The 15,805-nt window shown below is 41.4% G+C and overlaps 1 long non-coding RNA gene across 1 annotated transcript in view; it reads right to left on the reverse strand.

The window, feature by feature from the left end:
• The window catches only part of LOC138265879 (uncharacterized), a 131,547-nt gene extending 116,585 nt beyond the window's left edge, over positions 1–14,962 (reverse strand). Inside the window, exon 1 of the long non-coding RNA XR_011199438.1 lies at positions 14,781–14,962. This is a non-coding gene — a long non-coding RNA (uncharacterized lncRNA). The remainder of the gene's footprint in view (positions 1–14,780) is intronic.
• Between the last annotated feature and the right edge of the window lie 843 nt (positions 14,963–15,805).

The raw sequence follows: 15,805 nt of genomic DNA on the forward strand, positions 1-15,805 counted from the left end.
TTCCTTGGTTGTTAAGACTTTGGTAGTCCACCCTAGAGGTGTGGCTACCTGTGGCGGGGACCCCGACGGAAAAACAGGTTTGGCAACTGGTTTCTCTTCTCTGCTCCCACCGCAAGCATGTCCACCTGAACAAAGGGGCTGCCCACATGAGAGTGATCGCCATTTGCCCACCATAGGTTGCTCCCCTTTTAAAGCTTGCCTTTTGGGACAACACCCAGTTTGGTTTCTTGCAAGGGGGAGGACACACCTCTCTCAGTGGCAGACCTCTATTGTTCCTGAGCCAAGGACTAATTCACCCTACTTCCTAGGAGGGCAGAAGGCTGTCAGGTGGCCAGCAACTGCAAAAGGTCACCAAAGAAACTGGCCAACAGAGTAGCAACTTTCTGAAAGTTGCTATTCTTTAAAATACATTAAATTCCACTTGGGGATCATCATGTTTAATGCCACAATTAATTCAGTACCTTGAAGTACCCATTTTAGAAGTGCCAATCAGAAGTTAGCAGGACTGAGACGCCAGCCTGTAACTCTGTGTTAGCCAATAGGGCACCTTGCTTCTCCCCATTAAAATGACAATTTCGAAGTTTTACTGTTAGGGCATATTAGAGTATATGTCCCACTTAAGAATATACAACTCCATGCCTAAAGGCTTGATAGGCCATCTTTAGGGGATACATATATATTGATAAGGGAAGTGGGGACTTTGCCATTGGTTTAAATGGCATTTGTAACTAGCAGTTTAAAAACTTTCCTTCCGGGCTGCAGTGGCAGGCTGGGAGCCATTTAGTATTTTGGCATACACAGGGTGGCACAATCAGTGCTGCACCCCTGGCTAGATACCCTACTTTCAGGCCATGGCTACCCAGGCACTATATACTAAGGACTTATAAGTAGGTCAGCTTATGCCAATTGAGGGATTGTAATTTAACATACATTTTGTAAGTGATTAGAACACTGACACTGAGGTCTTGTTAGCAGGCCTCAGTGTACTCTCAGAGTCAGAAAACCAGCAGCATCAGTCCAAAACATTGGGAGTGATCATGCAAGAACAGGCCTTCCTTTACAGGTTCACAGAATCCTAAGCCACCATTAACATAAGCAGGATGTGATCTTCAACCAAGTATATTCTAGAGACACCAGGAGAGCAATGATGGTGTCTCCTCTGGTAGTTTCAGCTCCTCAGAAACTCATTTGACAGCCATGGAGAATACTGTGTCTCTTACCACAAATGCATGCAGTTGATGGGTGACAGAAATTGTAGAATTAACAAAACATGATGAATAAACAGAAAACACAAATATCAACGCAATATTCTGGGTACCTACCTCATAAGGAAAATGTTCATACCTTTCTCTTATTCTTTCACGTCTAATATATATGAGGTCTCATCAAATAAAACCCTGCTGATTTTGTGCAAAGAAGCAGTTTCATTACAAACGTTGAATCATCCTGTCGCCCTGGTGTAAATGTATCGAATCAATGAGTTTCTGCTAGCCGTCGGCGTTAAAATGAAGATTAAACCTGAATTGTCTATAACCGACGCAGCAAAGTTACATTGGGGATATTAACACTAAAACAGACATCTGAAAACTGTCCCGCTGCTTCAAAACTGCTGACACAGGAAGCTGCAAAGAGATCCTCGCCTTACTATGATCTGAATATAATAATGGACTGGCAAGCTGATGGCAGGTGACATAGTCAGAGGAAGAGAAGCTGCATTTAATTTCAAAATGAATCTGTGATGCTTATGTGCTAATGTAACCCACTGCCAGTGAATACCTAGGGCTACTCCGATTTCTTGTATGTGCAATGAGAAAGTTTTAAAATTGCTCAGAAAAAAATGAAACATTTATAACATACATAAGTTATGCCAAAAAATAATGTAAACATGTTTGCCTTTTCACGTACCCTAATTTGACATTAGTTTGTGAACACTGGAAGACATTTCATTTTCAACTAAAATTTGTTTTTTCCAATTCCAAGTAAACATTTACCCCATGAACTGACAATCCTGCCCTGGGCCAACAAAGCAAATGTAGATTTTTTTTAAAAAAATTCTGAAAGATCCATTTTGGTAAGTGCAGAGAAAATTTTACTATTTCCCTTTGTTAGCTCAGGGTCCCTAGCCATTCATAGTGTGATGGGGTAGGAAATATGGCTAACACGCAGTTTGTGAATTGTGGAAAATGTTTAGGGCAGCATTCCTGCTCCCCTTGATGCTAACTTTTATCAATAAAGATAGATTGGAATCTATTGGAATAATCTATTGGATTAATCTATTGGAAGTACCTTTGGGCCTTGAGTAGGTTATACAAACATAGTTACATTGTATCAAACAAACATTACAAAACACAGAGTGTTGACCGCCACTAAAATTCGATTGCAATTTCTTTGTAGATGCAAAGTTATTAGATTTCAATTGTATTAATAAATAGATGTCCATACTCCTTCGTGGCGAACAAAGAGTACACGTGAACACAGTGGTAACATTGTTTTAGCAAAATTAATTTTATTGTGATGAAAAATATACACGAAGACAGATATATTCAGGGACAACCCCTGTCATAGGAAAACGTACCCCTTTTGAGGACCTCTTTTGTGGGAAAAAGGCTCCCTATTGTTAGAGTTTTTTGGGAAATTGAAAGGGGAGGGTCTTGGGAGTTTAATGTGTATAAGACAGGCAGTCTAAGCAAGAGTTCATGTGACTGAAAGATGAAGGCTTCGAGGTAGCCAAATATTTGTCAAACGTTTTTATTTTTGTCACAATTTTTTCCTTGTAGTTCAATGGCGTGATCCTCCAGGGTGTATAAGTAGACTTGTTGCTATTGAAAACTCTCAGACAATTATGCAGGACTTCCTCAGGAGAGGGGTCCTAGATGATGAGAGGAAATATGTTTCAGACATGATCTGTAGTGGGGCAAAATAAATTCAATCTGCTTGCATGGACTGTTACGGTGTTTTTGAACTGCATTGTGTTGAATTTTGTAGTGTCGAATGCGGAGTAAATCGACATGGGAGTGTGTTTGTCCTTAAGCACATTGGTGATATGGAAATGCGCCAAGCCACACAAATGCAGATGGTACCAATTTCTGCTTTCAGCTCATGTTGTCCTCTCTTTTTTCAGTGTCTGGCATAGAAATTGCCTCTAAGTTGAGTCGCAGACTTGTTGCTTTTTACTTTGTATATCTCCTGCCCAGGGTTCTAATGATAATGGGAAATTACTTTAACTGATGAAAAAGAGGACAGAAAGGTGGTACTCCTTTTTCTCCATATAATGTCCCCTGTGGCATAATTGTCATTTGATAAAGTTAAGGGAAGGAGTTGGTGTAATCACTTAATTGATGACTTCGAGGCATCATGTTAACCATAACCTGGATAGGACCTCATTCTCTATTAGCTCACTGTCTTTGTAATGCCTAATGAAGAGCAGTAAAACTGACTTACCATCATCGCTCTGGGAATAAAAAAATACTCCAGTACATCAAAACACACTGGTAATTGTATTTTGATATGCAAGGTCTCCTTCTACCATGCTGGAATAATGTTTTTGTCTTTTATAATGTATCAATAGCAGTGCTTAATTTGTGCTTGTTTTTTCTGGTGCTGAGCACTGGCACTTATTTATGAGGGCCGGGGCTTATTCTTCTGCCTCAAGCGTTTGCTGCGAGCAAAAGACACATATGGGAAAGACAGAAGAAGGGAAAAACGAAAATGCGTCAAAAGGGAGAAAGTAGAAAGCTACAAGAGTGAGATGAAGGGGCAGGGAGTGGCTTTAAATGGATTGAGGAGTCACAAGGTGGCTTAAGGATTTCGCCGCCTCAGTATTCTGTGTTCGCACATTTAATTGCAGCAGCCACATGTTTAAGAGGAGGGCTTTGGGCACCGGCACCTTTTTATTTACAAATTAAGCACTGATCAATAGTTAATAAAACTGGGTGCAAGTTGGTGTCCCAGGTGACAATTGTTACCACTTATGCTTCATTCTCCCATGATCCTGGGCTGACCGCAAGAGACCTCTCACTGGTGTAAGAAAAATGACACATTATCTCAGAGATTTTTTGCATTCTCCTTTTAAAAACAAACAAAAATGGAGAAATATTATTGGTCTCTTCAGCTAATGGACCAAAGTGGAAATTAAGATTGTATCTGCGTCCTCTGATACAAGCCAATTTTCATTCAGGTGCTGAAGACCTTTATTTAGAGTTTGGTGCTGAATGAAATCCTCCATATTCTGGAGGAAAATTTCAATGTGGAGCAGAATCTACTGGCTGAATTTCCAACCTCTTATGGATATTATTGCAGAGGAAGTTCAGCCAGTGCATCCTGCTCCGTTTTTAGGATTTCCACCAGAATTTGGAGGGTTTTCAGTTTGATCCACACTCTAAAAGGGTCCCTTAGTAATGCAATTTTATGCCCCAGTCTAAAAACCCAAATAGCATAGGCAGAATTTCCTAAAATAATGTTAGTTGCCTCTGGAGCTCTACTCTTGTTGAGATGAATGGTCAATCAAAAATCCAATCTTAAATGTATTTGGCTCTCAAATTTTTCTTTCAGCTCAAGATAACTTTTCTCTCCATTCGACTTCATTTGACCAGCTAACATCTGTCTCACAAGGTCATGCCCAATGTCTATGGTCATGTATTGTGGGTATCCAGAGGTCTCACAGCATTCTCCACTTGATTCTTCCTTCCTCCAGTTAGCTCCCCATTTTCTTAGGAAAAGGCTACTGCTTCAGGTGTTGTTGCTGATGCCAAATGCAAGCAAAATGTTATTGCCACAGGCCTTTTATGCTTTTATTTTTAAACACTATGCATCAATTTTTCAAGTTCCTTGGTTTCCTATTGCAACTCTCTGACTATATGGTCTTATGTTCAGTTATCTAAAAATGACTGCATGACATTATATCGAAGCTGACAATAAAGACCAAAGGTTCCTACATTTTTGACTTCTGTAAACCCTCATTGAATCAATATTTGAAAGAAGGGACCCCCACTGAGTCATTATTGGAAGTCAAAGATCCCAGGCCTAAGCAATTTATATGACCTGAACCTCACGACAATACAAAAAAAATCTTCAAATGTTCAAATAATTATTTTTCACATTTGCAGTCAAATATAGAAAATGTTTTCAAATTTTAACTTTTGCCTCTTTAATTGTATAAACCTCATTAATTTTAATGTATTAATTATAAAATTATTACATTTTGTTAAACAGTCAAGGGCTTCTTAAGTAGGTTTCTTTATCCCCAGGGGTCCTTGGACCGCAGGTTAAATAAGAAACCCTGATATAGACAATGAGTAATATTGCAACCACTGCATAGCCTACCACTACAATGTAAGTATATATTTACTTTTTTTTTTAATTTCATATTTACTTACCTAGTCTAGCCTTGCAATAGAGAATCATGCAGTATATACGGATGTGATATAGTGGGCTTATACTGCAGAAAACTCTACAAGTTTCTTAGCTAAAGCTTTCTTCTAGTCAACTGATCTGTCAGTTTCAGGAGAAAAAAATGAGTTTCCATTTGGACATTATCTGTATTACTTACCCCAGCCCACATATAAGGGTATTATAGAATGTAACTTAGTATGCCCCAAGCAGAACCTTTGTCAAGTGTTTGTATATTGCTGCGCCGCACGTCCCGGTGGCACGGTCTGGTCGGGTCGGTGTGGGGGCCGAAATCCATTTTGCAGGCCGCGGGGCATGCCGCGCCCATTTTTTCTGGCCTCGCGTCATCCTTGCCACCGCGGCGGGGAAGGGAGCCCGGAATTGGGCTTCAGTTCTGGCCGCGCATTTTGCATGGCGCACTACAGATGGGTGAAGGCCCTCAGGCCCCCCTCCCTGGCCTGTCACTAACCTGTGGTTCTTCCTGGACTTCCTCTCACTTACCTGGGGTTCTTCCTGGGCTTTCTCTTTTTTTTTCTTCTCTTCTTGTGGGAAGCCATCTTACTACTATCTCATCATACCTTTCTCTTCTCTGATTCCCTGCATGCGCCTGTTTCCCTTCTTCCTTTGACATCTTTCTATTGGGTTCTATTACTTTTTTCCCAATCTAAGATGGCTGTTTTCCTTTTCCTGTTCATCACTTCCTGTTTAGGGGCATATAAGGGCCTTGATTTATTTTCTCCTTGCTTTGCAACACTGCTCTGTGGTGATTACGCTCCTGCTGGTTTTCTCGCTGATATCCAGTTTTTCTCCTGTTTTTTCCTGTTTTTCCTGCGCTTGGCCTGGTTCAAGATCCTGATTTTTTCCTTGTGTCTTCCTTTTTTCCACGGAGTTCCCATCTGGAGGTTTTTTCCCTATGGGGTTTTTCCTCAGGGACTCCTTCTGGAGGGCACGGACTGTATTGGATTATATTGTCAACAGCACTGTGGCTACTGGAAAGGGTCGCCCCTACCTCGGACAGAGCCGGACCTGCAAGAACCGAGGGCGCACCCCATCTCCCTCTAATCTGGACAGTAAGCCAAAGCCAAAGCTTGACATATATGTGTATAGGCTGCCAGTACACTATAATAATTGTAACCAGCTTCAGGCATGTCCAACAGGCTTACCCATGGATGATGGGTTAATTTGTCATTTGGGGCTTAAGGCATTCATTACCTCTGTGGACTACAAACCATATGGGTATGCTAATAATTATTTTGACATTATGGGATTTATGTTGCTTACTTAGATTTCACAAGCCACAACTCACAGATGTGGCCACAAGTAGACCTCGTCTTCTATTAAAGTTCATTGTGAAATTTACATCTTCCTGTGGATTGATCATAAATGGATAGATTGTTGAGACGTTTGCTTTTACTTCTGTAAAAGGGGTGGTGAGAACAAAAATGTCTTTGCCCAGCTAAAGAAGATGACAGAACTGATGAGGTTCAAGAAGGATGTGTAAACCCATCATTGGAACTGGTCTTCTAAATGTTTCTATCAGTGGTCCAATTGAAGAATGAAATAGATAACTCATATGCTCATTAATACATTCAGCTCTCATCTTTGTGAAGATGACCAACAAGCACCAAGGGCCAGATTTAATTAGATCTCATGGAACAAAGCATAGCAGCCAAATTTGTTGTGGTGCATTACAAACATAGGGAAAACAGCAGAGAGCCATAACTACTAAGATTGACCTGCTGTTGCTATCATCACAAACTCAAATTGGTTACTATATAGAAAGCACAGTGTTGCACCGTTCAGAGAAGAGATGACTGTGTGAATAGGATCTGTAGTGGAAGCAATACAGTTCTGGTAAACCTTTCTATGCTAGATCATAGCAAAAGGGTCAGATGGACTTGATATGTGCTGTGCATTACTATACAAATGAAATACCTTGTTTTCTATGGGAAATCAAAGCAGTCTCCACGTTAGCAACTGCTTGCAATAGGCAGTAACGCAACATTAGTAGATTGGGCTCTGCATCAAAAATTATGGGGCATATTTATACCCTATTTGTGCCGAATTTACGGCATTTTTTTTACGCAAATATGGCGCAAAAATTACATATATTTATATTTTGACGTTAGACCAGTCTAACGTCAACATTTTGGAGTTTGCACCATTTTTTAGATGCATGAACCTACCTTGTGTCAATGAGATTCAAGGTAGGCATTCCCATCTAAAACATGGTGATAACCCTATAGCCCCATATTTATCACCTGTGCTAAAATGAAACACGGGTGGGAGGAGGGGCTAAATAATGGTGCAAAGCTTGCATTAAGGGACCTGTGGACTCATTTCCATGGTTAAATACCATGGAATGGGTCCACAGGTGTCATCCTCAAGCCCCAGGATCACCCCCACCCACACCAGAGGGACACCGAAGGATGGGGAACCCCGTCCCAGGTAAGTAGGGTAAGTATAGGTAAGTATTTTTTTTTAATTAAAGTGCCATCGGGGGCCCAATGTAGGGCTCCCTGCATGGCACAGGGTGCAATGGCCATGCCCAGTGAACACTGGACCCCTCTGCTGGCCATTGGGGTGGTAGGCATGACTCCTGTCTTTTCTAAATGTGGTATGGATGGTTTTGCATCAGGAAATGACGCTAGGCTGGTTAGAGTCATCTTTTTTTACTCTAAGCAGCCTAACATCATTTTTTGGTGCAAAACCCTCTTCTCTCGTACCACCAGCCCCACCTGGCTAACGTCATTTTTTTTTACGCTTGCCCACCCTTTGCGCTGGTTTGCGCCATTCCAAAAATATGGTGCCCGGCTGGTGCTCAGAAGTGGCGTAAGCCGGGGGTAAAATTTTTGGTGCAAAACTGCATTGGTGCAGTTTTGCACAAAAATGTATGAATATGCCCCTATGAGTGTTTGTGGTTACTCACCCCAATAAATGGCTCCTTAACACAAGGTGGTTCAAAGTGGATTTGGTGCTACGAAAAGGTAACCCTTCCACCACAAAAAAAAACCTTTTGTATTGTAAAGTAAATCCCTGATGTCACTTTGAGCCACTTTTCATTGCACTAGTGCCAGCCCTAAGCATTAGTAAATGTGGCCCTCAGTGCCACTTTTTAATTTTGTGGACCTCTAATTCCTAAAAGGAAGAGTAGATAGAAAGCAATAATGATTGAGAGAATAGTTGTTTCATGCCAAAGAAGCAGCTGAGCAGGCTATCTAACTAGTGTATTAAAGGTCAATCTTTATGGCAAAGGAAGTCAAAATTACTAGACGTATGAGATAGTATTACCTAGGCCAGCAAGTGTCAAAAAGAAAGTAGTCAGTCCGTTATTTGTTGATTATTTCTCTGTCACGGTATGCCTTTTTGAGGGGCTCTGTTTGGAGTTTCATTCAGGCACTGAAAAGTTGAATTTGCCCTTCTTTGTGTCATGATCCAATGCAAGCGTGGCCTAAGTGATTTTTACACCAGTTCCACAATATGCTATTCAGGGTAAATTCAGTGACTTCTAAGGTGGGTTTATGAACCTTTAGACACGTAGGTGAGTATTTGTTGCACAGTGCCTGTTGCCCACATAACTGGCTACTTACGTATTCTTGGTAACATCCTACTCCTGAAACAAGATCTAGTGTGGTCCATGTTAAAGGGCTGGATGTTGACAAGCTGCCCAATTAGCATACTATCCCCCGCCTTCCATGCTGATGTAAAGCATTATAAAGAGTTGTCTCTTGCCAGTTGTACTCCTTTCTTGGAAAGCGCTACTCTTCTCCTTTGCCCAAATGAGTTTTGTTCATTGCATGTAACAGAGATAGACATAAACAATAGAGGTTATCTGTTTTTTTTTCTCTTCATGTTTGAAGTATGTTTCCTGCTTTCCATCGAATGGCCTCTGTCAAGAGCACCACACACCGTTTTGAATACACTGGAAAATCATTACCTTCTTAATTTCTTTTTGTGCCAGCATTTGTCAACCGTGGTAAATAATAAATTTCACAAATTGCGAAAATACTGGAAAAACTTCACAAAAGATTACACTGAAAGCATCGTGAGTGTCCTTATGACAGAGGTGGTGAACTTGACCACGTTAAGCAGGGTTGCTGGTCCTTATAGCTCTGTAAATGATGCCGCTGGACTCCTCCACTCTTATGTGTCCGGTCCACACAATGGAGGCTGTAGCCAATGGAAAGCAGAAAGTCTAGGATATGCTGAATTTGAAAAGCAATCATATTTCTGTAATTTAGAGGGCATCAAGCTTGTGAAAGGTGAAGAGGTCACTAACTTATTTATGACAAGGTGTGCGTAGTGTCAATGGAGAGTACATTGGTGTCATAGATTAATCTCTTGATGTCTCTTATTAAGATTCTTTTAAGCGAACTAACATGAAAGGCTATTCCAATGATTGAGGTGTCTTTTGGATATTGTGAATCTGCTATCAAAGTGGACTGCAAGGCATCCCCTGGCCTGTGGGTTTCGGTGACCATGTGTACCTCCTCACATAGATGGCCATTATAGTATAATGCAAGCTTTATTTGTCAGCTACCTCTATTGTTCATAGCATATTTAAGGCCTCCACCTTATAAAACACAGAGGCGTGAAATGTCATGTCACCTATATGCTCATGACAGCAATTCTGTTTCTGTACGTTTGTGCTCTAATAGTGTCCGTGCTGAGTGTTAAACTGAATGGCTAAGAAATAATTAAAAGCCGACCTTCAACAAGGTGAATGTCGCTCTCTTTTCATCACCTCTGCTTCCTCAAGACTCAAACTGTGAATTGTGAAGCACAACACGGAGAAAATCCACTACATACTCGACATTTACATTAATTTGGCTGAAATGTCTACATACTCTCCCTTTACCCATGAGGATAACCTACTACATTATCTAAGGATCCCCATTCTTTTTTCCAAGTGTCATGATTAAAGTCATTGACAAAGACTGGCTTTGAAATAGGGCTGAAACATGTTAAATCTAAAAACGGTAAATATGTTAATGTAGGTAAAGTATTAACCCTGAATCATCCCCTATTAATGTTTTAACCTTCTCAGAGATATCCAAAATAAACTAATTGACTAAGCCTCTCCGGGGAGGGGGTGGAGGGAAAAGATCTTTCATGAGCAAAATCATCCTAAAATGTGCCATGCCACAAAATGTGGGTGAATATTTGTTTTATCTAAAGCGAAAGTGGATCCTTTGTGAGGCTCAGGAAACTTTTCAATAGCCTTACTTAGCTATAAAATAAACATTTGTCCGTAATGCACTGACACATTTTGTGTTCAGGTTAGTGATGTTCGAGAGCATGGACAACCGTTTTGTTACACCTATCTCCCCTTTTGAGTTAAGTGGCCTAAAGAACTGTCAATTGACTGGAACAGTCAAATCTGCAAATCTACTAACAGAGGTAGACCTCTGGTATACCTAGGCTCTGGTGTCCTGGGATAAGGGAGTGCCAGAGACTCTTTCTGTCTTAACAATCACATGATGGCTTGTGTAATAAACCCTAGTGTCTATCTCCTCCCAAAAGCCCAAACACAAGAAAATGAGTGAATAGCACCCCCATAACTCTTGGTGTGACTTTGTACTCTCAGGATAAAACTATTGGTTAGTGAGATAAAGAGCGAAGGGAGGCCTGCCCATATCAGCAAGTAAATGTATCAGTTATAGAAATGGATCAGCTAGACAAATCTGTGAATACTGCCATCAGTAGAGTTTTGAGTACACACTAGAGCTGGCTTGTTTCTTGTGCAGAGACAGGCACAATAGCTCACTTGTCCACCTGCCACTAACAGGAGAACTATTGCTTGCTCAGTTGATTTATTCCTTACAAGGCACAGACAGGACAGCTGCCTCTCACTTTTCACAGATAAAAGAACTGATCGTTCCTTGCCATCAGCATCACGGCCATTCCTCACCGGTTTTAGACAGCATACATACCTTTGACGTATTGCAGATGGCAGATCTAGCCCACATTGTTTACAGGCAGGAGATCTATAAATTACTTTTCTTAAATGTTCCTCTTAGATGGGCACTTGTCTGACTATGTTCCTGTCTGTTCAAACGTTTGTTCTATCTGTCTGGTGGAACTGGGAAGAGGTGGCCTTGGGTAAGGAGGAGGTCACAGAGAATTTGGTAAAGAAAGTCACCTGCTCAAAGCATGTGGTAAATGTGAGGGCTAATCCGCATGGAAAATGGAATAACCATGCCAGTGCTAAATTTGTAAATAAAAACGTGCCAATGTCCTAAACTCTCCTCTGAAACACGCGTCTGCGGCAATTAAATGTGTGAGCACAGACAACTGAGGCAGCGTGATCCTGAAGCCATCTCAGGCCTTTTTAATCCATTTACAGCCACTCCATGCCCCTCTAGCTCATTCTTGCAGCTTTCTGCTTGCTCCCTTTGTGAGGCTTTTTCACTTTTCTTTACCTACGTCTTGTCGCTTGCCTTTTGCTCGCAGTAAATGCTTGAGGCAGAAAAATAAGTGCTGGCCCTCAAAAACAAGTGCTGGTGCACCACACTGGAACACACCGGCTCAAATTAAGCACTGAACCGTGCAGAATTCTACCTTGTACAACTGGGTCCACGTGGTTATTGCCAATTTGCTTATTCCTTGGGGATAAACTCGTACTGAAGGGTTGTTACCTCTCTGTACCAGTTTTTACATGTGCAGATTTATCAGCCCACCAATACTGTACAACAAGTAATTATGGCCAACTTCAGAACTTGTATGTGAGTGAGATTGTCGCTTGTGGGAAGGGACCTCTGGGATACACACACTGTTCAGATATATAGAGCTCAACATTCAGAGGGAGTATGAGTCTGATATTTCTGACAGTCAGCATGTTCCCGAAGTCTGACAAACGGAAGGGTGGCGGCAGCAGAGTTTCAGAGGGATACTTGGAATGATAGAGGGTTTTAGGGGTTCTAGTGGGAAGCAACACATTCTCTGAAATTTAAACTGCATTCTTGCACATCTCAAATGTATCCAAGGTTTGGGGTTTCTATGTGTTGTATCAAAAATAGAGTCCGAGGAAGTGGTTCATAAACAGATTTGAGAGTTGAGCACAAGGTCCAGACACACTGAGATAGCTCACAAGGTTGAGTATCTGTGAAGCAATTTGTGAAGAACCAGCAAGTCACAGGTTGCAATGCAAGTAAGGCTGATTGGTGCATTAATGCAGTCATTGTAGAGAGAAAGCGAAAGAGACGGAGAGAGACAAACAGACTGAATGTGTATGTATTCTCGAGTTTTATTCTATTTCGTAATGTAAACCTGAGAGCAAATTATAGAGAACAGTTGTTATCAGTAGGAGCATCTCACATGTGGTGTTGTACATTATTGTGTCTACGGGAACATATGCATGGACTGCAGTTGAAAGTGGCTAAAAAACAATGTGATGCACAGGTAGCAAGATTAGCATAATACATTACTAGGGCGTGCAATGTGCAGTTCGTTGTTACGTTACACGTGGTTTATATTACATATGACTACAATTGGAGATGCTGCGCTTTCCCACAAGCACACAATATGAAGTACCCATGAATAGAAATCAGCCCTGATATTCGTATGAAAAAAATAGGAATCTGTTTTTCTTGTTTTATATTTGTATCAAATAGTATACTCTCTATTCTGCAGTCACCTCTCCTCATTAATCTCTCACAAAATACCTCCCCAACCTTGAAGGGCTGGGGGTTGTTGTATGGGTAGGGGGACCGCCGGTTGCTTGCCTTAAATTGGAAGCCATGACATCAGTATGCTGATGTAAGGTATTAGTGTGCTGGCATTGCTGAAGTCATCTGCCATGTGCCAGTGCCCAGACAGGTCTCCCTATGCAGCAAATCAACATAGACACTGCCTGTCATGACACAATAGGCGAAACTCAACTCTCACCCTTAGAAGACCTCAAGGCTCGGTGGTACTATAGTTTGCCTCAGCTAGGATTACTAGGTGACAGCAGCCTTTCACCTGGTAGCAACAATGTATACCTTGGAGGGTGGCAGGGACCACAGTCACACGGTATGAAGGATTCTACGAAGGTTAAACCGAAACGTGGGAAGCTTATTCAGTCTATTCAGTAAAAATGGCGACGAGCTGAATTGCGTCATAGAGTACAAATGGATGAGCATTTGGCGATTTTACCATTTTAAAAATTGAGCCTTTTTGGTGTGCTTCATATACAAATTTAACATGAATTTCAACAATGTAGGGGCACTCTAACACTATACATATGTTAAGTCTTTACTGTGTAAAATTAAGTGGGTTCATTTCATTGTAATGAATGAGCAAGAGTCTTTTTGAGGTTGTGGTGGATAGATGGGTACAGAGAGGCCCAGGTCACACAAGATATCCTAGTTTCAAGGGCAAAACCCCAGCGAAATTGAGAGAGTTCCAATTATGTTGCTCCATGCTTCCGCTTAAGTATGTTGATATTTTGCAACACGCAGGAATCCATCCATGTTACCTCGAAGAAATGCAGGAAATTAGTAAAGCCATCTGGCGCCAGCTCTCAAACACCCTAATCGTGCACCCACAGCTCAGAGTCTAAGCCATGGTCACATAAGTAAGAAACAGATCAGGGGGACACACTGGACTAATCACTTTAACAAGCTCACCCAGACACCGGTTTATGATGGAAACTGGGCCAATGTTACAAAGTCTCCTAGACAGATGAAACTGCTTTGAGCCTATACTTATGGCAAACTGTACGATATAACTGACAGTGACTTGTCAGATTCTCACACAAGCTTTGGTTCCAGATCGTTCAAATTCTGTCTGCTGTGTGATTGGGGGCATGAGCCGGCTTTAAAGACTAATAGGAGTCCGTCTCCAAAAGTCTCAGCGCGTGCCATGTACTGTTATTGTTAATGTCATTTTGCAGTTATGTGGAGGACAATCAGCCATTAACATTACACTGCTCTCCAGGGTGATTTTCCACACGGTTCTGAGGTTACCTTGCGGCCTGAGAGTCAATAGTTTTCTGAAGGTCTTCTGTCAGTAGTGTAAAGTGTAGAATTATTCAGGGATTCTTCTGTCCATCCGTGCAAAACACAAAACTGAACTGGCCATAAAAGGTACAGAGCACTCGAGAAAAGTTCTGCTGCTTTTAAACACATGGCTAGAAGTTGATGGTATTTTGCATCAATAACGTGTTTGCGGTTGAAAATTGAAGTCGAGTACCAACTTTGGACAAAGTATTTCTTCTTTCTTACCTTTGTCGGACGACTGCAAACGTTCGTTCTAAAACTTTACACGATCTTTTTATACGAGGTACATTAACAATTCCTGTGCTTTTAAAACACTCTAACTCCCTTTTCCTATGAGGTTTGTTTTCGGTGATTAACTGCGAATTTCCCCCTAGAGCTATAACAAGAGTATATCATGAACATAGCACTTACTGCCCACTGCCAGGGATGCGACGATGATGAAAGCCAAGAGGGTCCTCATGATGGCGGTCGCCTGTGATGCTCCACACTGAAGAAAGGGAGATGCGACAGCTATGGAACAGCAGCGTCTTACTTCCTCTTAGCTCGCTGAGAGGATCATGTGTCTGGGAATAACGTGCTTAGGCAGCCTTCAGCTAATACCACAGCAGTCGCGTGCCCAAGGGCACTGGGTGAACTGGGCGAATCCTGCGGCCACGCAGGGGGGCGTCCAGTCAGAGCATGATGTCACTAATGTACGCAAACCCCAAACATGTCCAACACAGAGTGGGGAGCGTATGCTCATAGGCGTTCACGAGTGCTTTTTCCCATTGTTATCTCAATAAAAGTAACGGTATCGAACTAACCAAATCTACTAATGTGTTACTTTTTATCGGTAATTGGCCTAAACAGAATTACTTCTGTTAATTCCTTTGCCACCATTCCTCTCTATCCCCGACTTCCACATTTAATTTCCATCTTTTCCACTTGTACACTTTCACATCTCTTGCCCACCCACGTCATCCTCTGCCCACCTCTCTCGCATTACCTCAAATCCTCCCTCTGTCGACATCCCCAACTCTCTCTCTCTCTCTCATCCACTGTCTCTCTCTTTCTCTCTCGCTCACATGCAAGTAAATGTTGTGTGCTCCACCAGTTATACAGATAATCCCAAAATTAACACAATGACAAATAACCAACGGACAAAAAATTAAGATTAGTACCTAATAAATCTGGCCCCCAACACACAGAAAAGAGGAATGCCCTTTGCTAACCTATTGAATTTAAATATATATATATATATATATATATATATATATATATATATATATATACATATATATATATATATATATATATTACACCGGCAAATATCTTTGTCAGAATAATTAAAACGTGATCACCTCTATCATGTATGTAATCAGAGCATGCAATACAAAGCAACCTATATGTTAGTCACATCAACATTATTGTATACTCCTCTCGTTTGATATTAGCTA

The sequence above is a fragment of the Pleurodeles waltl genome, chromosome 11, assembly GCF_031143425.1.
Source record: "Pleurodeles waltl isolate 20211129_DDA chromosome 11, aPleWal1.hap1.20221129, whole genome shotgun sequence".
NCBI classification, from domain to species: Eukaryota; Metazoa; Chordata; class Amphibia; order Caudata; family Salamandridae; genus Pleurodeles; species Pleurodeles waltl.